General features: G+C 43.2%; 1 pseudogene; it reads right to left on the reverse strand.

The window, feature by feature from the left end:
* Positions 1–10,952: 10,952 nt before the first annotated feature.
* The window catches only part of LOC147904723 (uncharacterized), a 33,286-nt pseudogene continuing 16,918 nt past the window's right edge, over positions 10,953–27,320 (reverse strand).

The following is a 27,320-nucleotide window of genomic DNA, read 5'->3' on the forward strand; positions in this document are numbered from 1 at the left end:
AACCAGGTCGGTTTTTTAGGACAGGAAGAACTAACCAGGTCTGCCAGATCTAGGGGCCTGGGTCGGCAGGTTTTGCTAGCCCCTTGGGGCCTATAAAAGCAGAGGCCTCAGGCCTCATTTCATATCCAGCAACCAGCAATTCCAAGGCAAAAAGAATCATCATCACTTGGAACAGCCGAAAAGTCCCATCAGAAAGGAGCAGTAGAAAGCTTGTCTTGGGCCTCATCACTGGAGGAGAAGAGAGCTAACAGTAGCTGCAGACTTAGCTGAGGGTGCTGCCCATCTAGGCCGGTGCAAAGACACCAAGGTGGAAGGGATTCGGATGAAAGTTCTGCTTACGCTCAAGGTGGAGCACGGGGGCTCGAGTCTAGAGATACTGGCAGATAGGAGAAAGACCTTGTGGTAAGATGAGAGGACCACACCATTGGTGGGACTCTGGATCTATGTCTTTTGTATTGTGTCCATAGTTTTGGACGAAAATATATATTTTGGTGGTTTCTCTATCTGGCTGGTTCATTGTCTATTGTTGAGTCTACACATCTATATTATGCACATTAAGTAAAGAAGTTTGTGATTCCACACCCCATATGCACACTGTGTGAGCTCCTAGGCATTACTATAAGTCTTCCGCTGTGTGTACACCTGTTGGGTCATTTCTAACAAATGTCCCCTCTGAAAAGCCACGTTGTAAAGAAGCAGTGGGGAAATGAAGAAAGCAGACGATCAAGAGTTAGGAGAAGGTGCCGGTTTTATAGTGATAGGTAGGCTGTATCGCAATTTTCCTGGTGAGAAGGTGAAGAAGAGCTAAATATAATATAGCATGGCTAATTTTGGGGTACGCTAAAGATGGCTTGTCATTTGAGTTTGACCATCCTCCCATAAAACTCAACCCTGAAGCTAATTCTTTACTCCTCTCTTCCAAAATGAAGGATTATGGAGCTTTCATGTGATCCAATCACCTTGGAGCACACCATATGCACAAGAGTTGGCCCCTCCATCCACCGTTAGCTAGATCATCCAAATATATCCCGTGCTGCCCCAAACCTCAGTGTTTGTTGGTAGTCCCCATCGGCACTCACTGCCCATCTACAATTCACAATGAGATTCGGTTTCCTTCCCATTTGGTAGAATTCCCAAACTAATATGGGAATTACTTTTCGGTTTTGACAGGACTACCAATTTTGCACTCGTCACTTCCCCGTTTTCTACAAAAGTTCAGAGTAGTAGTACACTCATTTGCGCGTTGAAATGGAATATGTGAGACACACTTTCACTTCTATCAGGGTCTCATCAAGGCCATAGCTACCATGTAGGCATTGGCGTTCCACTCCAAAAAGACACACCTAGTCATTGGAAATTGCTGAGAACTCATGTCCAAGCTCAACAAACATTACCCTCGTTAGTGACGCCATGTCTTGCATATAACCAAATCACCAAGATACATTGAGCTGGATGCGACAGGAAACCCTGATAGACATCTGGCCTTATGTCCTCATTATCTTGAGTCCATTACCTCACGCTAATACTTAGCTAACCAAAAGCCTCCCTTGCTTGCATATATTAGAATTCTTTAAAGTCGATTGGCTCAGAGTTTCTTTAAGAAACTTAAAAGATCCATTTAACCCATGGGTTGCATCTATTTCTCAAAAGCATTAGTTTTCTCATGCCGCATTTGACAGTGAGTCAGTTTCGAAGCTTAGAATAATTCATGTTTGGAAAGCCACACCTTCTTATAAGGTTTTGAATTGTATGCCACTACTTTACAACGTGTCCCATAAAAGCCCAAAGAAGTAGAACGCAAAACATTATGATGTAAAACTTTCAAAAACATTCATGTCACTCCTTCAAGCATTATTTTTTGTTTGTTTGATTTTTCATGCATTACCTGCAAGAGACTAGTTACAATGTTGTGGGTTGTAAAGTCAACTTGTTTCGGGGTGAACGGAGTTTGCCAACATCCCCCCTTTATAGCACAGCTTTGGAAGATTATTTTGGGAGAATTTCCGTGTAGGATCGGGGACTTCGAATTGCAATCCTGAAGTTTCTCCTTTATGGTTCCTTTATGGTTCGATCGCATCTGTTAGTTTTTATCGTAACTTGAAGCAAGCCCTCTTTGGTGATATAGGGAAGTTGAATACTCTCTTGAATATTTGGCAGATGGTTCCAGAACTGAACATCTGGAACATCAAAATAATCCTATTTTCCACAAGACCCATGATGCAGGCTCTTTCTTTGAAGAGGTTTCGGAGGAGTCTGTGTAGAACTTTTGGCTACTTTGGTAGAAACAGCTCATTATTCTGGCAGGTCTACTTAGCCCTCATGGGCTGAGATGTTCAGACCATTTTGATTCTATCTCCCTGCTCCACGAGGCTGCACTTTTTGTTTTTGCTGCTGTACTTAATTTTTGCTTATATATAATACTACTTTTTAAATCCCCCGTCCCCCCTTCAAAAAGTCATTTTTCTCAAGCACCTGTATCTTACGACAGGCTATAAGGTTTAGTCTAAGTGATTTTTAAGCCTTGGATCATAAAACTCTAAAAAACAATCATTCTTTTAACAATTCCTTAGAGAGAGAGAGAGAGAGAGAGAGAGAGAGAACTAGTAACATTCATGGGTCATTCTACTACAAAAGGAAGAGTTCAATGAGTTTAGAACTAGAATACAAAGTGATGTTTGTTCTCTATCCTACTTTGTAGGAAGGCGAGGATTGAGACGGAAGGGCAGAGTAAGACACTCATTCTACGTTAGAATGTTAGAAGCTAAAACTATAGGTGCCTTAAGAAATGGAAAACTATAGTGCCTTAAGAAATGGAAAACTTCTTGAATGCCCCAGCAATGCTGCTCCTCATTGGACTGCAAGGCTTTCTTAATGTCCCATATTTCTTGCAAAGCGTTTGTACTACAAATAGGAGACTACCTTGAGAGGAGAACGTTTTAAGGGTATGGAGGACTAGGAATAAACATTAACTCAGAAGGTAGGACCTCTTTCGAGCCATCAGGAGAGAGATCTTGAGGTTACCCTTGTGCGCTTGACAACAGAACGTTGAACTCTGATCCTTATTACCTTCTTGTTTCCAGACAGGAGAAAGCAGTGAGAACTACCATAGACTCACTGTCAAAAGTGTTAGTGATATAGGAGAAGCCTTGTGATTAGCATCTTTTCAGTGTATCAAATGTTTCGGGCACTCTGTGGAAGGTTGATTTATACTAGCCAGCACAAGCTACTTGCTGACACATTGTTTCTCATCGACACGAGAGCAAGCACTTTCTTAGACAAGGACTGCAACTTTTGCCCCTCCTTATGTGAGCCGCTCATGCATTGCCATGCAGAATCAAAAACATGATTAACAACAATGGTCCATCATTGAGGGAGGACGTTTCCCCCTGAACAGTGGCGTGCAATGCACCACTGTTGCAAGGTGACTCAGAAGTCCCAACCTGCATTATAAGTTCTAAATTGTTTCTTGTTTGTTCGAATGAATACTAACTTGGTAGGTTCCAGCTTTACCTTGCACGTCCAATCCAGTGACGAAGACACTACTATGGCATTTGCACCACCCGCACTAGAGATGACTGTTGTCACGGGGGCCCTGTGGCCGGACCACCTATATAGAAACTTCTTTGTTGTGTCCAAAATTCTGCATATGCGCACAAAAGTAAAAACTTATGTCATAAGACGTAGACTCTATAAATTTAGCCCAAAAGGACTAAGATATCAAATGAGGGAAAATTACCATACAAGAGGCCAGACAACAACAATGCCATCATCTGCACCCGAGATTAAAAGTGAGTCATCATCAGAGAAAACCAGACAGCTGACTCTTTTGTGATGTGCAACCCAGGTCGCCAGTAGGTTCCAGCTCGAAACCTTAGAATTCAGCCATGGGGGAGAGTTAATTATATAGCCAGGGGAAGACTACGTTATGATGATAACAACAAAATATTAAACATTGGATTTAAGGAACATGCACCTCCCAAAAATAGATTTTCCCGGACAAGCCACCCCCAGCCATGTAAACACCATTGTACGTGCAAGCAAGTGGTACAATCCATTCAACAGGGTAGCACCTATCAGCTTGAATCTGCTCTGAGACAAAACCGATCCGTCTAAACCTTATCTGGGATACTTTTGCAAACTCAAGACTACAACGTCACTATATTGAAATGAGTGCAACGAAGATAACAATGTGTGGACATGCCTAGTACGTTGCTCACTTGGAGTTCACGTATAGTAAATAAATGAGGGCGATCGCTGGATTGACACACGCTCATTTCCATCAAAGTGTCGCTCTTTCTCCGTCAAGCCGAGCTTGAAAGAGTGCCAAGTACCTTATCCAACGCCCAAAAGAAAATCTCGCCGCTGCCAACCACGCCATTCCGTTGTATTTGCGAGGCTGCCAGAGAATCATGTCCCAAACAGACCAATCCATTGCGGGGGCAGGCACAATTCAAGCGACAGGGGAGATGGTGTCCGGTGGCGAGGTCCCAACAAGCTAATCTAGCATTGGCATCAGAGAAGGAGAGGATCATAGCTTCTAGTGTGCTGGAGGGGATGGATCAAACTAGAAGATGTGAAGGAAAGAGAGAAACCATGGTTCCACAGAGTGTAGCTCGGACTGGCAGTGAGACAATCAGTCAGTGAGCAGTAAGATTTTTAATTCAAAATCATCATAACTGTCGTTCATCTCGATATGGCATCCCTTTCATCATGATTCGTGTATTCAAGGAGTCCAGACGGGCCACCACACAAAGTCCTTTTCGGGAGGAACCCGGTCAGATTCTGACCAGAAAAGGGCGACAGTTAGTCCTTTCTAGTTGGTCGTCAAGGTGAGCTGGGGAGGCCACCTGGAGGATTCCCGTGAGTTTTGGCCGAGGTTTTGAGTGGAGGATTCTGGGTTTTAGGACGTCAGAGGTGGACAATCAGGATGTAATCCTGGCCAACCATAGCAACCTTGATAGAGTAGGGGAAGGGAGGTGGCGGGACACCTTTCCCCGTCATAAAATGGCAAGCGCGCAGCTAGCCCATGAGACATTTTATGAGCGGGAAAGGCCAGGCCCCCCTTTCCCTGCCCGTCATTGTCAAAGGCTTGGGGAGAGGGATTACAACCTAACACATGTACATTCAGAGATGGTAGCATCCGGGCATGTTGTTTCTAGCAGGTGATTTCAGAGAGGGCATTACGATGAGGAAGAAATTTTGATTAGAATGTCCAAATTGATATTTCCTCCACCCAAGACTATGACAGTTGATGGCTTTATATTAGCAATAGCTGACGAGCAAGTGCACCTCAGTTCCTACTGGAATCCCTTAGGAAGACTCTTACCACCTGTCATCAGGCTTTACTCGATTCCCTACCTGTCAACTGCTTGTATTCGATTCCCTCTCACATTACTATGTTCAATTCCTTTAGGAAGAATCTTGCTTATGTGCACGTGTATGTGTGTGCAAGAAAAAACACATCAACAGAACACACTGTGTGTGTGGACATGTGCGCATGCTTGCTCGCGCATGCAAGGGTCAATAATTTATTACACTCCTTTTTCTCCATGAATGCATCACCTTCCAGAATATGAGAGGGGGAGGGGGAGAGGGAGGGGGAGAGGGAAGGGGAAGATAAAGTAGAGGGGGAGAGGGAAGGGGAAGATAAAGTAGAGGGTGAGGGATCCAAGCGACCAAGCATTAGGTCAAGAACATATCCCTCAACTGCTATGTTTATGGAGGATCGTAGGGAGGCAAAATGACATCTTTTTGGGAACCTGAAATTCTTGTCCTATCATCTCATCATTTTAGCAACCTCGGACTTTTAACAATGTTCCCGTTCAAAAATTTACAGGTGACTTTATTTTTTTGATTTGAGGCCGTTTCGGGGCCCGTTTTGAAGGCGGAAGTTATTCGCAGGCACTCAGAAAAAGGCCCTGTTTTTTGCTGTGCGACCACTGCGCGGCTAGTCGGTGGAAAGGTGCCACAGAAATTGCATCGTATGCCTGTGTGCAAAGATATTGGGAGTTGCAGATTCATGCCTGTTGCCTGTTGATGCAAAATCGTCACTAGGAAGTGACTGTGTGGTGAAATACCACTTTCGTCAGTGTTGCGGATCTGCCCCTGTGAGGCTGTTTGCAGAAGTTTTGCTATTTGCCCTTGTGAGGCATTTGCTGTGTTTACAGGTTGCTGTTGCAATTCGTGATTTGTAAAATGTCTGAGAATCTGTCTACCATTGTCAGTGAGAAGCTTGACATGAACAACTTCCAAGCATGGAAGTTCAGGATGACAAACTTCCTTATGGGAAAGGGAGTTTGGGATTACATCAGTGGTGAAACTATAGAACCAGTTTTGGGTGCTGCTCCCACTCCTGCTGAATTGAAGGCCTTTAAAGAATGGCATGAAAAAGCCAGAAAATGCTTGTATTGGCTGTCTGTTAGCATTTCAGATTCTATGATTGTGCATATACAGGATGTAGAGACGCCTAAGGAGGCATGGGATACATTGGTGAAGCTGTATAGCACAAATACCAAAGCACAAAAGATGCAGCTAAAGCAGGAGTTGCACAATGTGCAAAGGAAAAATCTGAATATAAATGAGTATTCCTTGAAGGTGAAAGGCCTTGCAGATTCTCTTGCCTCCATTGGAGCACCTGTTGATGATGAGGACTTAGTGTCCGTGACCTTGAATGGTCTTGGGAAGGATTATGCACAGTTTCGGACATCCATTGGAGTCCGTGAAACATTTCCTGATTTTCAGGAACTTATTGCTCTCTTGCTGAGTGAAGAGCAAAGGAATGGTGGTTCAGCCACCTCAACTTCTCAAGAGACTGCTTTCTACTCGAATACACGTAGAGGCAGGGGTAGAGGAAGAGGCCGTTTTGGTGGCCGTGCAGGAAATCAGAACCAGCAGCAACAACAGGAAAACCAGTCCTATGGAGGAGGACGTGGTAGTTCTAGAGGCAGGGGGAGCCAAAGAGGCCGTGGTTCAAGGCAAAGGAACCAGCAAGAAGCAGCCAACAGTTGCCTTGTCGAGCACAGAGGCTGAGTACAGGGGTGCAGCAATGGCTGCATGTGAGGTAGCTTGGTTACGGAAGCTACTTGCAGATATGGGACAGTCAATCCATGCAGCAGTTGTCATTCATTGTGACAACATTAGCAGCATCATGCTTGCTAATAACCCAGTTTATCATGCTAGAACGAAGCACATTGAGGTGCATTATCACTTTGTGAGAGAGAAGGTTCTAGCTGGTGAGATTGATCTTGTCTATGTCAGCACTGAGGAGCAGGTGGCTGATATTTTTACGAAGGCATTGGGTACCGAGAAGCTTCGCAGATTTAGGAGCTTGCTTGGTGTACGTGAGATGGATTTGAGCTTGAGGGGGAGTGTTGAGATATCAAGCTCTACCCCCGATATATCTCCTGGATGACTATCATTTATGTCACCGCCTATGTTAGTTGTACTCGTGGTGTAGTTAGACTACCACGTATGTTTTTGGTTTGGGTTCACATATGAACCACGTATTCTAGGGTTTGACATATAGGGTATTTCCCTCTTCTATTGTATTGTTGTTGTGTGCAAAAGTGAAGAAAGGCTTCAGCCTCCAACCTTGTGTCCTCTCTCTTTTGTGTGTTGTGAAGAAAGCTGCACTTGAGTCTCCTATCTCTCTCCCTTATTCTTTACATTTAAAGTATAGAGATTTTCTGAAAACCAAAGAGAGGTAGAGAGTCATAAAAGGGATAAAAATAACTTTAAAAGGTTGAATTGAAGGGGCAACTAGATTCCAATGCTTAGACTACCATACCTTGAGCTTTATCTCATCAAGTATAATAGTCTTACATGGTTTTTGCTTGACTTGAGGGCCTTTACCCATTCTATATATCCAAATCATTGAAAAATGGCGCTAAAGGCTACACATGTCATAGAACTTTGTTTGGAGAAATAGATATGGACGAGGCATTTGAGTCATTCAACTCAATTTACTAATCTAAATAGCCAAGGCATAGGACCAATCTCATAACCAAGTTGCAACAATAGGCATTGGGGCTCTAGCTCAATTGCTCCTTGCGAGTATAGAAATTGATGTTTAATATGATGCAATTTTGTGAACTTTTTTCTAGCACTTTTTTATGCTCTAGACATTATGTTTATCTTAATTTATTTTGTGGACATGCTTTGAAGTAAATATTGTTTTGAGAAAAGTACACTCTATCTCCTAATTCCTTTTACATGCTTTGAAATGATTTTGCATGCTCTTCAAGATCACATATAAATTTATAAAGGAAAATAGGTTGGACATAACTCTGACATTGGTTTAGAGCATACCTCTAACATTGATCTAACTCTAGCATGAAGCACACAACTCCCGTTTTCTAGAGCAATCCTTATACCTTGAAAAGGAGAGAAGAGGTGAGGAGTTTGAGAATCAACATTCATGCAATATGGTAAGAGGAAGCTATGGAGGAGAACCATAACGATGGGATACTCCAACACATCATGTATAGTATTGACTATCAACCTTACAAAATAACGAGGCCCCTTGTGCTCCACACCTTACACTCAAGGCACCACCTTACTATATATGCTACCAAGTCCTATCCAATATCCACATCTTCCAATCACCTTGACTATCAAATCTTAGCACCCCCCTCAATATGAACTAAGAGAGGAGTATTGCACTACATCAAGTAATATACAAAATGCAAGAAGCCTTTATCAATAGGCTTATTACAAGGTTTTGGATAATAAGGAGACATGGTACAAGGACTAGAGAAGCGTATTTGGTAAATAATTGAATAAGGTCCCTTCTTCCTTTTTAGTGGTGCACTCTCTACTCAAGTGGCCACCTCTCCTTTTATGCATAGAGTGCTTCTTGAAGCAGTTCTTTTTTGTAGTAAGAACAATGCTTCATAATAATTGAGGTGCTCGGTGTAGATGCTCTAGTTGACTTACTTAACTTCTTCTCATCAAGAAGAGAAGAGATAACACCCTCATGTCTATGATTGTGTACATTTTTCAAGGTTGTGACCAAAGTAGAGTATGATTTAGCCACATCAATGAGAAGCATGATGATTTCATACTCCTCTTCAATAGTAGCATTTATTGATGCGTTTTGGACCATAAGCCCCTTTGTGCAAAAATTAAAAAATGCCAAGATCACTTTGAGTAATCTCAAGGCTAAAGCACCATGTAATTTTTCCATCTGATCCCAGTTTAGCAATGCTAGCTGTTCAACTAACATTTACTTTGCTAGTTTTGTGACAATGCTAGCTGTTTCAACTAACATCTACTTTGCTAGTGAAGATAGAGATTGCAATGCAATCTAATCTATTATTACAAGGCTTAATATGGAAAAAGATGCCAAGAATAGCCTAGAGGCTTTTGACGGATGAAAATGCCAAAAAAATATCTTCCATGCTTGATGCTACATCACAAGTCTTCTGTCTATCATTGTTGTTGGATTTTAGGTCAGTCATCCTTATGCCTTTCTATAGTTACATTAATTTTTGGTATAGCTACTAGCAGCTTGTTTATGCATCAAGTTCTACATTTGTAGTCATGTCCATCTCCTATTCCTTTCATGATTCATTGGGATGCTTAAAGTGCAGGTCCTGTAGTTTCTTATTAATGGCTACCTCTTGTTTGTGTAGGTTGTAGGAGCGTCGGTAGCCTAGGTGGATGTAGTTCTACTTGATGTCCATATAGTACATTGTAGACTGAGTCTTTGTAATATGTTTTTTATTGCATCTCCTATCTTGCTTTAGTTAAGTGATTTTCTCTTCCTAATAGAATAGAAAAGGACTGAATTCGATGAGTAGAATAGTCTCTCATGGATTCTTTAGGACTCACTCATAGAGAATAGGATAGGAGAAGGACTAACTCTCTCTCAAATATCTCACAAGAAGATATGAATGAATGGAATAGATAGAAATCTCTCAATGGAATGAAAGAATGCTACTAAATAGAATCACTCAATCTCAAGCTTTCACTATCTCATAAGGATCAGAATGCCTAAATTGAAGGCAAGGTAGCTTTGATAGGATGAACAAATATGGAGAGGGAGAGAAGAAGAGTGGAGATGAGGAGAGGGCATAGAGAGCACACCTCAAATGAATAATACTACACTATATAACATTGAAAAAAATAAATATATACATATCCATTTAGGGTTAGGGCTACTGTTAGGGTTTTCAATTCTATACTTTTATAACATTATTTTGTGTTAGTGTTATGTAGAAGATGCACATGATGTAAAATGAAACTTCAACAATCAAAAAATCCTAGATTCCACCCAAGAGTCAAAGCAGACGTCATAGCTCCATTGTTGCCTCTATAGAGTTTGATCCATCACCTTCCTCCCCTTGGCTTCCAAAGTTCTATGTCGTTTGACTTCTCCTTTCCCTTTTTGTACATCTGTATTACAGGGAGAGTGGAAGTAATGGTTGCTCTTCCTTATCCATGCTTGCTCCTCTTTCGAGGATATGTCGGAAATTTTAATATTTTGAACTTACAAGAAGACAACTAAGGAGTGCTTCCCTATTCCTCAAAGTTCCTAGTTTCGGGATAGCCCAAAACGTGCCGAAATGCACGTTTTGGGGCCCCAAAACAATCCCCAGTGTTCAAAAAATTCCAATTTGCCTTGATTTTGGCAAATCTGGTATCACATCGCATTTTCACCTCCCGTACATCTCAAATCGCCACCTGTACATCGCCCGTATGCTGAAATCAACCTTTAGCCCATACATTTGCCTTTAGCCTTTAGCCCGTCCAGGTGCAGCATGGACATGAATCGTTTCATGTATCTTTTTCAATTCTAAAGTATGACCACTGATGCTTGAATCTACAATGCTGTATTGTTAATTTTCTAATTTAGAAATTAGTAATGTGTTTCAAGCATACAATTTCAAGTTCTTAGTGACATCAAATGTCTATGCACTATGTTTCACAAAGAGAAGTTCGTTTGGCAGGGCTTAGGAACCATTTTTAGTAGGGGAATGAATCAGCTGGAAGAACAAAGAGCTTAGCATCTCATTTTGTTGAGAGTACTCTCTCCCTATTTTCAACGCACGATCTTTTTTCCCCTCCAATATGTTGACCTTCATTTGTAATGTTGCAGGAGTTGACTCATGCTACAAACAAAATTTGTAAATGTTACCAAAGTTATAACAATACCTAAAAGCTTCATGAACTCTGTATGTGGAAAATAAGTCCAAGAAATTAGTTTCTACTATCATATCTGCGAAAGGATGTCGATAGTTGCCTTTTACAAATAAGATACAAGCACATCTAAACTACAATGCGAGTGCAGTGACTTAAATTCCTGAAGCAGGGAATGTTTCACAATGAATGGCTATGCAATGGAAAAAAAACCCTATTGAGGTAAATTGCATAACAAAAATTTACAAACAACCTTGTGGAATTAATCATCCTTTATTCCTGGATATAAAGAACATTGTTTTCCTTCTTCTTTAACTTTTTTCTCATTTGTTGGGGAGCGGAAAGAGATATATCAAACTAACAGGAGGGAATAATCAAACTAGGGTGAGAAGAATACTGCTGTGTCTTTTTTTAATAAAACTAAGTGCTCACAAGACCATGATTAAGCCTGTGGGAGAAGATCTGTACTGAAAAACAATTTGAAAAAAAGTAAAACCTATGACTAATTTTAAAGAAATAAAGTGCTTCACAAGGTCATTCTTCTACATTAACAAAATAGTTAGAAAAGCAAGAGTCACTTCTATAGGCAACTCCATAGCAGAAGGCTTGCCACATGGTACATACAATGCACAACCATAGTTTCCAACTGGAGAACCTCTAGTCTCTGTTATCCAAAGAGTCACATCGACAAACTCTTGTGCTTTCACCTTTACCCTATGCAACTGCTACTGTGAATGCATTGAGCTACTTTTACCTCCTACTGTTCCACCTCCGCTAATAAACATATGCTGCAAGCTTCTGCACCCAATCAGGTTGGGCCCCTTACTATTATACTTAGCCGTATTACCCACCATACCAACCATCTCCTTGAAGATGGACTGCACTACACAAGGTTGACATCAAGAGGATAAAAAGATGGCTACCTTAGATGGGATCTAGTGAATCGTCAAAGTTATGGAGGTGGCCAGGATGGGTTGAGATAGTGCCAACTCAAGAAGTAATGATCGATTACTAGCACAAGGGAATGCATGTAAAATCATAGATCTCTGAGGTGAAGGCAAGGGGATATCAAGACATAGCCTTACATTGTGGCTCCTCCCTGGCGTAATCGGATGTATGTGGGGAAGAGTGGCATGCTAAAGGTATACATCCTCAGCTAAGGGTCTCCTAAATTGAATCCACAAATATCAAACATGCTCATTCATGCCTATGATAGTGACATGTATCTAGAGATGAGTACATCCATGTAGACCCATGTCTGTACAGGTCTGTTCGTAGATCTCTGGCTTATGTGTGCATAGCATGCACTGTGTGTAGTCCTTTCTTCTAGATCGAGTGTGTCTCAATGTAGACTACAAGATCTTTCCCTCGGTGCCCAAGGGTGATTATAGACCGTGCTTTAAAATTATGATCTCACAGAGGCTCATAAATTTACACACCTACACAAACAAATACCATTTGAACAAGGCGTCTGCCAACTCCAAAGATGAGGGACAACCCCATCATGATGAAGGTTCGCACTTATGAAAGAATATATTGAACCTTTCCTTCTTGAAGGAGATAGGCCCTGGCACTTCTCCAATCACATGAAAAGACTGGCGATTCAACATCACTCGTTCATTTACTTCTCTTTCAAATATTGTGGAATGCATGCCTTTTCACATCTTACAAAAGAATAAAAGGACTGAGAGAGCTCTCAACGGAAGCAAGAACGGAAGAGGGAGAGAGAGAAACAGAGAGCCACACAAGTTTTGGTGGGTGCAGAACCACCCTAATCTTCTTTTTCATTCATTTATATATGTGTTTGAGTATTGTACATAACCGAGGTAAAGGCACAATGACCTTTAACCCCCACAACCTCCCACTTAAAGGACAATGTGCCTTTAAGGGAGAACAACCAGTGAGCATACTATCCAATGCCCATCAATACACGACAATACTCAAACCGCTGACTAGGTAGACTCTTCGTCAGCATATCTGCAGGGCTATCATCTGTATGAACCTTGACAAGCTCTATGCGCTTGTCCTCAAGTACCTCCCTGATGAAATGGTACCTGACCTCAATGTGTTTGGTCTTTGCATGAAAGACCGGATTCCGTGCTAGCTGAATAGCACTCATGGAATCACTATGCAATGTCGGTACACCTGTATGAATCCCCAAATCTCCCACTAGCCGATCAAGCCATATAGCCTCCTTGCAACCCTCTGTGGCTGCAAAACATACTCAGCCTCTGTGGTAGACAAAGCAACGCACTTCTGTGTGTGAGACATCCACGACACTACACCACCTGCAAAGGTGAACACATAACCAGAAGTGGATCTCCTACTATCCACATGCCCTGCATAGTCTGAATCTGTGTACCCAAGTACACGCATGTCTCCTTTACCAAAGCAGATGCACATCTCCTTGGTACCCTTCATGTACCTCATGATGCACTTAATTGCCTCCCAATGCCTTTTTCCTGGGGATTAGCCATATGCCGGCTAACAACTCCCACTACAAATGCAATGTCTGGTCTAGTAGCTATCATAGCATACATAAGACTCCCAACTGCTGATGCATAAGGAACCTTGGCCATCATGGCCCTCTCCTCATCTGATTTGGGACTATCTGTATAACTCAGTTTCACAAATGGAGGCAATGGAGTACTCACTGCCTTCCCCCCCACCATATTGAAACGCTGCAATAGTTTTGTAGCATACTCTTTTTGTGAAAGCCAAAGGAGTCTCCTACTCTGATCATGCGTGATGCGCATACCAAGAATATGACCTGCAAATCCCAAATCCTTCATATCAAAGGCCTCATGCAACTTGGACTTTAATGCATCTAGCTCATAAGTATTCTTGCTAGCCAATAGCATATCATCCACATATAGTGCCAAGATTATCAGGCTATTATCCTTAGCCCTTTTAGTGTAGAGGCAGTGATCAATTTCACTCCTTCTAAAACCCTGGGACCGAATGAAAGCATCAAACTTCTGATACCATTCTCTAGGTGCTTGCTTAAGACCATAGAGACTCTTCTTCAGCTTGCAAACTAAATGCTCTTTGCCCTTTTCTTCAAAGCCTTCCGGCTGCACCATGTAAATTTCCTCATGCAAATCCCCATGCAAGAACGCTGTCTTGACATCCATCTGCATAAGCTCCATATCCTCTGATGCCACTAGTCTAAGTGTGGTCATCTTCACAACTGGAGAGAATATCTCATCAAAGTCCACACCCTTCTCTTGCTTGAACCCTTTAGCAACCAAACGGGCCTTGTACCTAGGCACATCATCACCTATGACCTTCATTTTGTAGACCCATTTACATGGCAAGGCTTTCTTTCCATGTGGCAAAGAAACCAAGTCCCAAGTCTTATTCTTCATAAGTGAACTCATCTCTGATTGCATAGCATACTCCCACTTGCGTTGATCCTCATGCATCATAGCCTCTCTGTAGCAAGAAGGCTCCTCGCAATCAATAAGCATCACATAGTCTACCCCTAGAACAAACCTATCAGGCGGTCTAGACACTCTAGATGATCTTCTCAAGGGCATTTCAGCTTGCTGTCCCACCTGCATATCAGCCACATTTGGCTCATCATTTCCACCAATAGATGATCCATCATCTACTCTTGATTGTATACCTGTGGGAGTACTTGGTGGTATCATTTCTTGTACATTTGGTGCATGGACAGCTTGCTGTCTATCAACATATGCAGGTGGATTCACATCCTGGAAAGTGATTCTCCTCATTTCCACATCCCTCATGGGTGCCTTATGCATCTTCTTCTCATTGAAGACCACATCATGGCTGCGTATGATCTTCTTTGCTTCTGGATCCCAGAGACGATAGCCCATCTCTCCACTTTCACCATAACCCAGAAAGATGCATTTCCTAGACTTAGGATCTAGCTTCTTTCGAAGCTCTTTTGGCACATGTGCATATGCCTCACACCCAAATATACGCAAATGAGAGTAAGAGGGCTTTTTGCCACTCCATGCCTCTTGAGGAATACCACCATCCAAACTCTTACTAGGTGATCTATTGATCACATGCACTGCAATCTTCATTGCCTTAGCCCAAACCACCAGAAAGACTTGCATTGGAAAGCATGCATTGCACCCTTTCTTGAATGGTATGGTTCATCTTTTCTGCAATTGGATTTTGCTCTGGAGTACGAGGGGATGTGAGCTCCCTCTTAATCCCACGTGTATCACAGAAATGCTGAAAGTCATGAGAGAGATACTCTCCACCATTGTTAGTTCGTAGGCATTTAAGCGTTCTACCTAACTGATTCTCAACCAAGGCCAGCCATTTCTGAAATACCTGGAACACATCACTCTTCCGAGCTATAGCATAAGCCCACACTTTCCTAGTTGCATCATCAATGAATGTCACATAGTATTTAGCCCCGCCTAATGACCGTGTAGGCATGGGACCACATACGTCTGAGTGCACCAAATCAAGCATTTCAAACTCTTTCTTTCCCCTTCTTTTATGGGCTGATTTAGTCTGCTTCCCATAGAGACAGTGCTCACAAAATTCAAAATCAGAGAAACTCAAATGCGGTACATAACCCAAATGGCATAAGAGTTTCATTCCATTCTGGCTCATGTGCCCCAACCTACAATGCCATAAAGAAGTGCTTGGCTGCTCAGTTATTGCAACAACATGATCAAATACCCCTAATACATGTAAGGGATACAAAGTCCCACACTTGGCACCCCTGGCCAAAAGCATAGAGCCCTTTTGAATTTTCCAACTCTGAAAGACAAAAGTGGTGTGAAAACCAGCATCATCTAGCTGACCCACTGAAATAAGACTCTTGGTCAGCTTAGGCACATGTCTCACATGTTTCAAAACAAATGTAGACCCATTTGCAAAAAAAAACTTTATGTCACCTGCTCCCACTATGTCACATGCATAGTCATTTCCAAGATGCACACAACCTGTCTTTCCACTGTCATAAGTGGAGAACCATTCGCTATGGGAGTAACGTGGAATGAAGCACCGGAATCCAAAATCCAATCCTGGGAATATGCATCATCTGAAGTGGTAAGTACCTCTGTAGATAAACTAGACATGAAAAGGACGTCATTGTCAATTGAGCCATATCTAAACAATCCAAGGTAAAGAGTAAAAGTCAACATCATATCATGTCTATGAACCAAAAGAAGTCCAAACCCTGACAAGAGCAAGCCCCTAATTTGTATCATCGTAAAAATCTATTTTCATCAACCATATGTACAATTCTATATTTGACTCACGAATGCAAGCTCTTAAGCAATTGCAACGATTGCTCTACATTCATCTAGATCTCTCTCTTATATCAACTTCAGTTGAGCTTCACAAGGACATTGCTAGTAGACGTATTAGATCAAGCAAAGAAAATCCTCTCCATAACTTGTTTAGCATAAAATGGCTACTGTTATGGATAAAATTGTCTAAGGAAAAAGGCATTAATATGTATGTGTGTTTGTATATGTGGCAATAGTATAATAAAATGTGCATAGGGCCCAAGGTTGAGGTGGCAAGGCATGACCATGTGCCACCCTTCCATGTAAGAGGACCCATAAGGTGTGTTGTACATAATCCATGATAGTAATATTATAAAATGCAAGGTGGCATGGCTCCTCCATGTGCCACCCCTCCACCTAGGCTGCATTTAGTGAGATATGGCTCAAAGTCCATGAGAGAAGCAATATAAAATAGGTGGAGATGGCTATTATATTGAGTTATTCCCTCCATATGGGATAGGCCCATGTGGGGGAGGTATAGAAGGACCAAGAGAGCTAGTTAAATAATGAGGAAATAAGGATGAGTGGCAAGATTCCTTGTGCCAACCCTCCACTTGTCCTCCTAGAGGTTTGAACATATTATAAAATTGGAAAGAGACCAAGGGAGTATCATAGACTTGAGATATGGGGCTTGATTTATGTGGAAAATTGAGGCAAAGGGTTGTCGCACACAATTGAGAGTGCGTAACCACCTAGCCCACATGGGAGACTTTTCCACACACACCATGCATGTGGGAGGATACATTAATGTGGAGAGACCCCCTCTTTTGTCTATAAAAGGAAGGGGCTATTCCTTGATGAGACACGCTCATTCTTGTAAAGCCACCTAGCTAGTATTTTGATATTTCCCTCTCATCCCTTCTTTCAAATAAAGTATGGTTCTCTTCCCTTGATGTCTACATCTCAACATTCCTCCTCCTATCATGTACATGCTTCTCTTCCCCCTCTCCTTTTCTCCTTGTGTCATAGTCTCCCTTTTCCTTCCCTCCACTTCTAATTCCTTTTTCACCCCTATGACATCCCTTCGCCCTCATGATCTCCTTTTCTCTATGGCCTTTGAGCGTCGCCATACTTAGCCTCTAGCCTCTGGTCTCGATTACTTTTCCGGCTAAAAGTTTTGGTGTGGCTTCTGGGATACGTCTCCACGGCTAGTGGTGAATCTTCTACTCGTATGGGTCACATCTACAAAACTATACCATATGTGCTCTTTCTAAGCTACTGCGCGTGCATTCGATTTGCGCATTTCCTATGCGACAGTTTTTTTTTCGGACTGCTGCAACCTCCGGTTGCGGACAGTTTTCTGCGTTCACCCGCACGATAGTTCTCTGAACTGCTGTGACTTCTGGTTGCGGACAGTTTTCTCCACTCACCTGCGCGACAGTTCCGACAGTTCTCTGCGACTTCTGGTTGCGGACAGTTTTCTGCGCTCACCTGTGCGACAGTTCCGACAGTTCTCTAAACTGCTGCTGCTTCTGGTCGGGGACAGTTTTCTGAGCCCCTGCAAAAGAGTAATAGCAGATCCCGCGCCCCCCTCTCTCTTCTCTTCTTCTTCTTCTCCTCCTTCTCTTTCTCTTCTCCTTCTCCTCTCCTCTCCTCTCTTTTTATTAAAGAGTAGGATTGGAACCCAAGACCTCCCCCTTCACAAAAGAAAGTCTTATCATTGGGCCAATAAGTTGGAAGTGGTAAAAATGTAATGATTTTTGTTCATATGTTGAAATCACGGGAACTGTAACTCCCTAACCGTAGGGAGTTTGCTCTTGCTGTAAAAAGCAAAAATACATCATTTTATGTGCTCTATCCACATCTCTTGCTAGATCGCCGATTCAGAACTTCTCCAAGCTCACTTCTCGGACACACGCCACATGAGAAGGGTGGACATTTATGTCACTTCTCGACGCGTTTAAGGAGTTGGTGCCTGTTCCTCCACACCTTACGGCTACCAATGCACGAGATGTCTTCCTTGATCTTCATGTTGACCTTCAACGACTGATTGTCTAGTGCATTATTGAAGGAGATGACGGGTGGAATGATACACCGTGGATGATTCATGGTGAAGAACTACTGATACGCTGGGAGGATTTTGATTTTACTTCTACTCATTGTGCGGTGATCGAACTACTTGCTGCTTCAGAGGTAATTAAAACGGTGTCCTTCATTGAAGGGTGGGATGCTCCCCAAGCTTGGGGGGAGATTTGGCGCATCTACCTGTTGATTCCTGTGGAAAAGCTCGTCCTAAATGGTTTATTCACAATCTCATTACAAAGGTTTCTAGGCCTCGGCTATGGTTGGTAATGTTTCGACCAAGGAATCCATTTGTACCTAATCAGCCTTTTGTGCCTCATTTCGAGCTTCAAATTGTAATTCTTTTTGGGCTTAAGATAAACTATCAACAAAGGATTGCAAGTTTATTTGGTGCTGAACGTTTGGCTCAAGTGTTGAATTCTCCCCACCCTCTCCTCCTACCTATCTTGGACTACTGAGAAACTTGGGATGTCCGAATTTTAGTCTTGGTGTGATGACATCTTGGATTCTTCAATTTGATGGAGCTTACAAACCTTCGACCAAGGCGGCTGGCGTGGGTGTGAAGCTCACTTCACCAGGTGGTGAGGAGTATTGTTACAGCAAGTCTTCACCCGCAAGTACTTGCAATCAAGCTGAGTACTCAATGCTCATTTTTGGGCTACAAAAGGCACAAGAACATCATGCCAAGCAATTGGAGGTGCAAGGAGATTCTCAACTAGTGTGTGAACAAGTTAGTGGAAGGTGGAAGGTGCAGAGCAAAGGCTTGGTTCCACGACATCAACAAGCCTTGGAACTTTGCAACCAATTTGAAGAGATCATCAGGAGGGTTCTCAAGGACATTGCTCAAAAGAAGGATGCCAGACCGCACACCCCTTGAAGAAATAGCATGGCGACTACAAGAACTGGAAGAAGCTGAAGGTGATGTGCAAGCTCTCCAACTGTTGACATTTGTCATGGCATTCTTGTTTGCCTTGATGAACAACCTCATGCAACGCCACGCCTCTAACCCTCGTGTGTAATAATCGATGTGATATCATGAGGGTTGGTCCTTTTAAGATTGTCTATGTGATATTCTATGCTGAAGATTCTTCTTGTGTAATATTTCACACTACACCAGTCACACCCTACCCTGCCTATGTGTGCTTTTTGGATGTATCTTCACCCGATTTTCAGTTCAAGCTTCCTCTTACTATTGTTCATCCATAGATAAGCCCCTCTTTTCCATCTTCCAAGCATGGCTGACATTCCCGTGTTTTGTGGACGGGTAGAAGAAAATCCAAATGAGTACCTTGTGGCCTTCAAGCGCCGTTGTGTTTCTCTCAACTTTCTTACTGAAGACAGATGGCTATTGGTTCTTCCCACATTTCTAGAGGGTTTGGCTCAAGTGTGGTATGAGAAGCAAACCGAAGACGTTTGCCAAAGCTGGCCAAGGTTGACAGCAGCAATGATTGAGTATTTCGGCAAAGAAGAGGAGCCGGAGAATGTGTACCTGCAGGTGGCAAACTTGAAGCAGTCAGAATGTGAGACAGCACGTCGATATGTGGATCGAGCGGCCGTGCTCCTAGACCGTTTGATTGCCACACAGGAGGACAATGCCGGGTTGAAATGACTCAGCATGTGCTGGGCTACCTTGTAGCAGGATCGAGTGATGAATTCCGCCTCAAGCTTAAATGGGAGAATCCAGAAACTATGGTGCTAGCACATGAGATTGCTCAAAAGTTTGATAAAGTTCAGTCTGACCCCGCTTCAAAGAAGACGATTGTCCCTCCGCAACCCCCTCAATTCCTGCAACAACAACCTGGGGGGTCTAACTCAGGGGCATACCCCCACCCCTGATCAGGGATGTATCCACCGCCTCCACCTCAAATGTATGGTCCTCCCTTAGATGCTTACCCTCAACAAGGTGGATATCCTCATCCTCCGCCTCGAAGATTTTCCCAGCCTCACCCACGAGCTCCCCTCCTCTCTACTCCCGTGGCCCCTCCAACTAAAGAGGCCCCCCCTGCAATAGAACCTGGAGTCAATGACCTAGCCAAGGCCCTGAATGATCTTCGGCTTGAGATGGTGGGCATCAGAAATCAAGCCAACCGCCCTCCAAGAGATCGTGCTAATGTTGTATGCTACGAGTGCCACCAGAAGAGTCATTATCGCACAGAATGCCCCAATATTCCAAGGGTGAATCTTCTAAGTGAGTCGGGCACTGAGGATTCTGATGTAGAGATCCTTGACCTCGGGAAAAGAAGTCGTGCCACCTCGGACCCCTCTCCAAACCATGGACCGGGCCGCCCCAGGAAGAAGGTGTCCTTCTTAGAGCCCTCAGATGCTGAGATGGCAGACCCACCAACAGAGAAAACTAAAAGATCTCGCAGAAGTAAGTGGTCACCCTTGGATTTTCCCATCGGCTCAGGGCAAGAGGACTATTCAGTCATTCAGGACCTTGCTCATCGGTCTTTAAGCATCACACTCCCTCAACTAATAGCATTAAGCCCTAAGATGAGACGTGAGCTACAGCAAGGTCTCTCAACAAGGAAGAGCAAGAAAAAGGGAAAGGTACGAGAGGTATCTTCTATCTCTGAAGAAATTGATCGGCACCCACATACAGTAGATGTCATCATAGATAATTGCCGTGTCAAAAATGTGTGTGTTGATGGGGGAGCTGCATGTAATATCATGGTGCCCCGAATCATGAAGAAATTGAATTTGAAATGTACAAGGCGTTCCTCCACTCGAATCAAGGTAGCAGATGGTCGATGACTCTCCACCATGGGAGTCATTGAGGATTTGCCCATCACTGTCAATGGGTTGACCACCACTGTCAATTTCTATGTAGTGGACATTGAAGATACAGGCCAAAGTTACCCAGCCATACTCGGGAGACCATGGTTGAGAAAAAGTGATGCAGTTAGCTATTGGAAGACAGGACACATGTCTTTTGGTGCTTCGAAGGAGAAGATCCCAGTGCAACCTGGTGCCATGGAACCGAAAGAAGAAGAGGAGCATGATAGTGATACTCTCTCATCCTCAGTGTCTGAGTCCATGGAAGAATCAGACGGGGGGGAGGAATTCTCAGAGGAGGAAGTTTATATGATGGGGGTGTCTTCGACCCTACTACCTGCAGAAAAGATAACAGCTAGTCCTCAACAGCTCGAATCAATGCTTTCTCCAGACCTCACTCTAGGTGAGAAAGATGAGTTTCTTGAAATGTTCAAAGATTTCCCTGACCTCTTTGCAACTAGCTACCACCACCTTCGCCATGTGACTGCCATAGAGCACAAGATAGAGCTGAAGCCTGATGCAAAGCCTGTGGCTCAGAAATATCGGAGATTAGGGCCCCTGCAGATTGATGCTTTGCGCTCAGAGTTGCAGAAGCTTGTAAAGGCTGGGTTTATTGTTCCAGTTCACAATACTGAATGGGTTTCACCAGTGGTAGTCATCCCAAAGAAAAACAACAAGTGGCGGGTCTGCATCGACTATAAGAAGCTCAATGCTGCCAACAAGAGGGATCATCATCCTCTGCCCTTTCAAGACCTCATTCTTGAGAAGGTAAGTGGTCATGAGATGTATACTTTCTGTGATGGTTACTCTGGGTTTTATCAAATCAAAATTGCCGAGGAAGATGTGCTTAAAACCACATTTGCCACGCCCTGGGGGACATTTGCATTCAAAGTAATGCCATTTGGCCTCACCAATGCTCTTGCTACCTTTCAAAGATTTATGCAGATGGTGTTTGCTCCTTATTTGGGGGATTTCTTGGAGGTGTTTTTAGATGATTTCTGTATATTCTCGTCACGTAAGGAGCACATCATGAAGGTTAGATTGGCCTTCCAAAGGGTCAATAATGCAAATGGCAGTCTCAACCCTGAGAAATGCACCATTGGAGCCACTCAAGGGAGGTTATTGGGACATGTTGTCTCATTCGAGGGCATCAAGCCTGACCCCGAGAAGGTAGAAGCCATCCTCAAGCTCTCCCCGCCTACAACCAAACGTCAAGTACGCTCATTTGTCAATCTAGCAGGATACTATCGCCGCTTCATTGATCAATATGCTTCATTGATCAATATGCTGCTTTGACACGGCCCATGACTATGCTATTAAAAGATGGGGTTGATTTCTCTTCTTGGGATGAGGATTGTGATCATGGGTTTGCACAAATCAAGAATGCTCTGGCTTCAGAACCCATTCTGCGCAATCCAGACTGGTCAAAGACCTTCTATATCAATCTTGGGTTTGGTGAGCACACTCTGGCAGGTATTCTTCTCTAGCAAGGGGAGGATCGGTTCATGTATCCCGTTCGATTTGCTTCTCGACAATTGCTCGACACTGAGCGACACTATTCAGAGGCCGACAAGCATGCCTTGTCTTTGGTGTTTTGCATTGAGAAATTTAAGCATTATGTGGCTGGAAAGTCCTTCTTTATACTCACTGACACTGGTCTTGCAAAGCAGGTTCTTCAATCACCAAATCCCATGGGCCGGTTGGCCAAATGGTTGGCAGTTCTACAAGAATATGATTTCTCTTTCAAAATTGTAAAAGGGGGTTGTTCCAACTTGAAGAATTCTTTGATTGATTTAGAGGAGTGCCTTGATGTAACCCTTGTATAGCCATAGAAGTTGGGGATCCATGGTATGGTGGTATATACAAGTTTTTGACTGCTTTCTCCTTTCCTTCAGAAAGTACTAGCTATGAGAGAAAGAAGATCCGCAGAGATAGTAGGCGCTACACCCTCCTTGATGGGGTGTTGTACCGTCAAGGCATGGATGGGGTACTAAGACGGGCCATTGATGTTGATGAAGTGCCTAAGGTACTAAAGCATTATCATGATGGATTTTGTGGAGGCCACTATGCCAGTGACTATACAGCTAAGAAGATTTTACATGCAAAACCTGTGAACCATGTCAATTCTTTGGTAGGAAGGATTTGCGTCCTGGGCAACATCACCCAGTAATGTCCATCCATCCATTTCAGAAGTGGGGGATAGATTTTGTCGGGCCCTTGCCCATGACTGCCCACAAAAAGAAGTATCTTTTGGTAGCCACTCAGTACGTCACTAAGTGGGCTGAAGCTATCGCCCTCTCTGCTGCAAATGGCAAGGCAGTTTCAAATTTCATATTTGAACGTATCTGCACAAGGTTCGGGACACCCATGGAGATAGTCTCTGACCATGGGAGTCCATTCTTAAATGAAGCAGTGGAGTTACTCATGGATCGCATGGGCATTGATCATCACACTTCTAGCATCTATTATCCAGCATCCATGGGTCAAACAGAGCGGACCAATGGCCTCCTTTGTAAAACCATGGGTAAAATGGCCGTAGGAAATAGGAGCCAATGGGATCCGAAGGTCACTGAAGCCGTGTGGGCTTACAACATCACTCATAAAACTTCTACAGGTCACACTCCTTTTGAGTTGGTGTATGGTACTGAGGCAGTTTTACCACTAGAGATAGAGATTCCGGCCTTGAGATTGGCACAGGAACAGAGGATGACAGAAGATGAACATGTAGAGGCCAGATTGGTACAACTTGAGAAGTTAGATGAAACCCGACGCCTTGCACTACACCAAACAGAGATCCAAAAGAATCGACAAAAGGCCTGATTGGATGCTAAGATTCGCAAGGGATGGGAAAGACACTTTGCTGAGGGGGATGTTGTGCTATGCTTTGATAACAGATTGGACCACCAAATGGATAAGAAGTTTCTGCCACTGTGGGCTGGTCCATACAAAGTCATCAAAGAACGTAGCAATGGGTCTGTACAAGTTCAGGAGCTGCATGAACCATATGGCAAGAAGGTGATCAACAAGCGTTACCTCAAGCCTTTCTTTGTGCGTGATGGGCCTAGGAATGGAAATGCTGTGCATTCCCTACTTGGGGGGGGGAACTGTTATGGATAAAATTGTCTAAGGAAAAAGGCATTAATATGTATGTATGTTTGTATATGTGGCAATAGTATAATAAAATATGGTGTGCATAGGGCCCAAGGTTGAGGTGGCAAGGCATGACCATGTGCCACCCTTCCATGTAAGAGGACCCATAAGGTGTGTTGTACATAATCCATGATAGTAATATTATAAAATGCAAGGTGGCATGGCTCCTCCATGTGCCACCCTTCCACCTAGGCTGCATTTAGTGAGATATGGCTCAAAGTCCATGCGAGAAGCAATATAAAATAGGTGGAGATGGCTATTATATTGAGTTATTCCCTCCATATGGGATAGGCCCATGTGGGGGAGGTATAGAAGGACCAAGAGAGCTAGTTAAATAATGGGGAAAGTAGGATGAGGTGGCAAGATTCCTTGTGCCAACCCTCCACTTGTCCTCCTAGAGGTTTGAACATATTATAAAATTGGAAAGAGACCAAGGGAGTATCATAGACTTGAGATATGGGGCTTGATTTATGTGGAAAATTGAGGCAAAGGGTTGGCGCACACAATTGATAGTGCGTAACCACCTAGCCCACATGGGAGACTTTTCCACACACACCATGCATGCAGGAGGATACATTAATGTGGAGAGACCCCCTCTTTTGGCTATAAAAGGAAGGGGCTATTCCTTGATGAGACACGCTCATTCTTGTAAAGCCACCTAGCTAGTATTTTGATATTTCCCTCTCATCCCTTCTTTCAAATAAAGTATGGTTCTCTTCCCTTGATGTCTACATCTCAACATTCCTCCTCCTATCATGTACATGCTTCTCTTCCCCCTCTCCTTTTCTCCTTGTGTCATAGTCTCCCTTTTCCTTCCCTCCACTTCTAATTCCTTTTTCACCCCTATGACATCCCTTCGCCCTCATGATCTCCTTTTCTCTATGGCCTTTGAGCGTTGCCATACTTAACCTCTAGCCTCTGGTCTCAATTACTTTTCTGGCTAAAACTACCCAAATGCATCACTGGAGATGAAAATATTTCCAATATCCCAAAAAAAAAGAGAAATTGTCCAACCTTCATTTCAAAAAGCTGATTCTCCAAAGAACCCCCTCTCCTTTTCTCCTTGTGTCATAGTCTCCCTTTTCCTTCCCTCCACTTCTAATTCCTTTTTCACCCCTATGACATCCCTTCGCCCTCATGATCTCCTTTTCTCTATGGCCTTTGAGCGTCACCATAATTAGCCTCTAGCCTCTGGTCTCAATTACTTTTCCGGCTAAAACTACCCAAATGCATCACTGGAGATGAAAATATTTCCAATATCCCAAAAAAAAAGAGAAATTGTCCAACCTTCATTTCAAAAAGCTGATTCTCCAAAAAACTTCCACTGTACAAATGTCCTTGCCTAGCTTCTCCATTGTTTGAAACAGATGCAGGCAATAGCACAAGGGGGTCTCGATGCGAATATAAGTCCTAGGATTGATTTGAGCTCTTGATTGAACCAGAAAATTGACTAGACAATGTTCTAACTCTGCAAAAACTATGTTCATAATCTTTGCATTATCCAAATATATGTGCCTCAGGTATGACCAAAGGTTTAGTTATGGGCCCTGAGCTCTGCATCATCCATGCATCAGAAAACAATCCTTCAAAAAACCCATGAAACTGTGATCCTTCTTGCTTCTATCAAATCACAATGAGACCCACTCACACAAGCCTCAAATAGAAACCCTAATCTAGCTAACTTTGAAGAATAATGTTTTTGGCCTACGTTTAGTGTACAGTTCCCTGACAACATTTCCAGTAACAATATCCCACATGCATACACAACCATCTTTTGAACTAGATGCTAGACACCTTCCATCAAAATTGATAGCTAAAGCTGTAACTAGGGACCTATTTGGATCGCCACAACAAGTGTTTATATTTTATAATGAAGAACCTGTTTAAACCTACATGTCTAATAACTAGAAGCATGTAGGAAAATACGATGTAGTGCTCATGCCAGCTTCACCTGAGTGAGAAATTTGGGGAAAAGACACTAATATCAATATTAGATACACATAATGGCCATTGATTCATAGCTTGAACAAATATTTTCCCATCCGTTGTCCCTATTAGACATCAATGCTCCACTCTCGTGTTACTACGTGGGAACCAGCTAACTCTACTTGTAAGCCCCCCATATGAGGAGAAGGCATTTGAGTAGCTCGGTTATTCGGTAGGTCCTGGTTTGGACACCAGATGGGGGCCATGTGTGGCTTGATGGCTGGATGACTTCAAATAGAGTTGGCACACTGCCAACTAGGCTACATGCAAGTGTAGGAAGGCATCTCTTGACTGACCGCACTAAAGGTAGACGGAGCATTTCCCGGGGCAGCCCACTCTTGGGTTGCGAGGCCCACATTTGGAGCCTCAGATGATCCTGAATGGCTCTGGGCCAAATGGAGATCGTAGGTTTGTTGCTCGGTTTCGCCCACCGGTTCTATCGTATGGTCGGTGGCCTATTTCAGGATTGACCACCAGTCGACCGTTTTGGGTCTATTAGGTCGATCACCCAATTGAGTCTAACCGACTACGACTGGTGGCTATATAAGAGCAAGCCCGTGAAGCCCATTTCATCACTAGATACAGCAACCCTAATTCCTTAGCATCCAGCCTCCGTCTTCTACCATTTTCAGCATGCCATCGAAGCTTCTTTCACAGGAGTACATGGTTGGGAGGCAGCGCCATCTATTGTATCAATTCTATAGTAATCAAATTTTTTATTCTCCATACTATCTTGTTTTCTCTCTTGCGTACGAGATCCTATTATCTGTTAAGCATAGATGTTGTATTATTTTCTTACATGGTATTAGAGCCTAGACTCTAGCAAGAAGATTTGATAGTGTGTTTCTGTTTGCGAGCAGATTATGAGAGATGGCCCAGCCTGCAAGATTGTGAATCCCACTGTTCGGCGAAAGTGAAAAGTTGGATGGCTCTAACTATCCACTTTGGAAGTTCAAGATGAGAACC

This window comes from Dipteris shenzhenensis, chromosome 2 (assembly GCF_047967505.1).
Source record: "Dipteris shenzhenensis isolate YYH24624 ecotype China chromosome 2, Dip_SZ_1.0, whole genome shotgun sequence".
Taxonomy (NCBI): Eukaryota; Viridiplantae; Streptophyta; class Polypodiopsida; order Gleicheniales; family Dipteridaceae; genus Dipteris; species Dipteris shenzhenensis.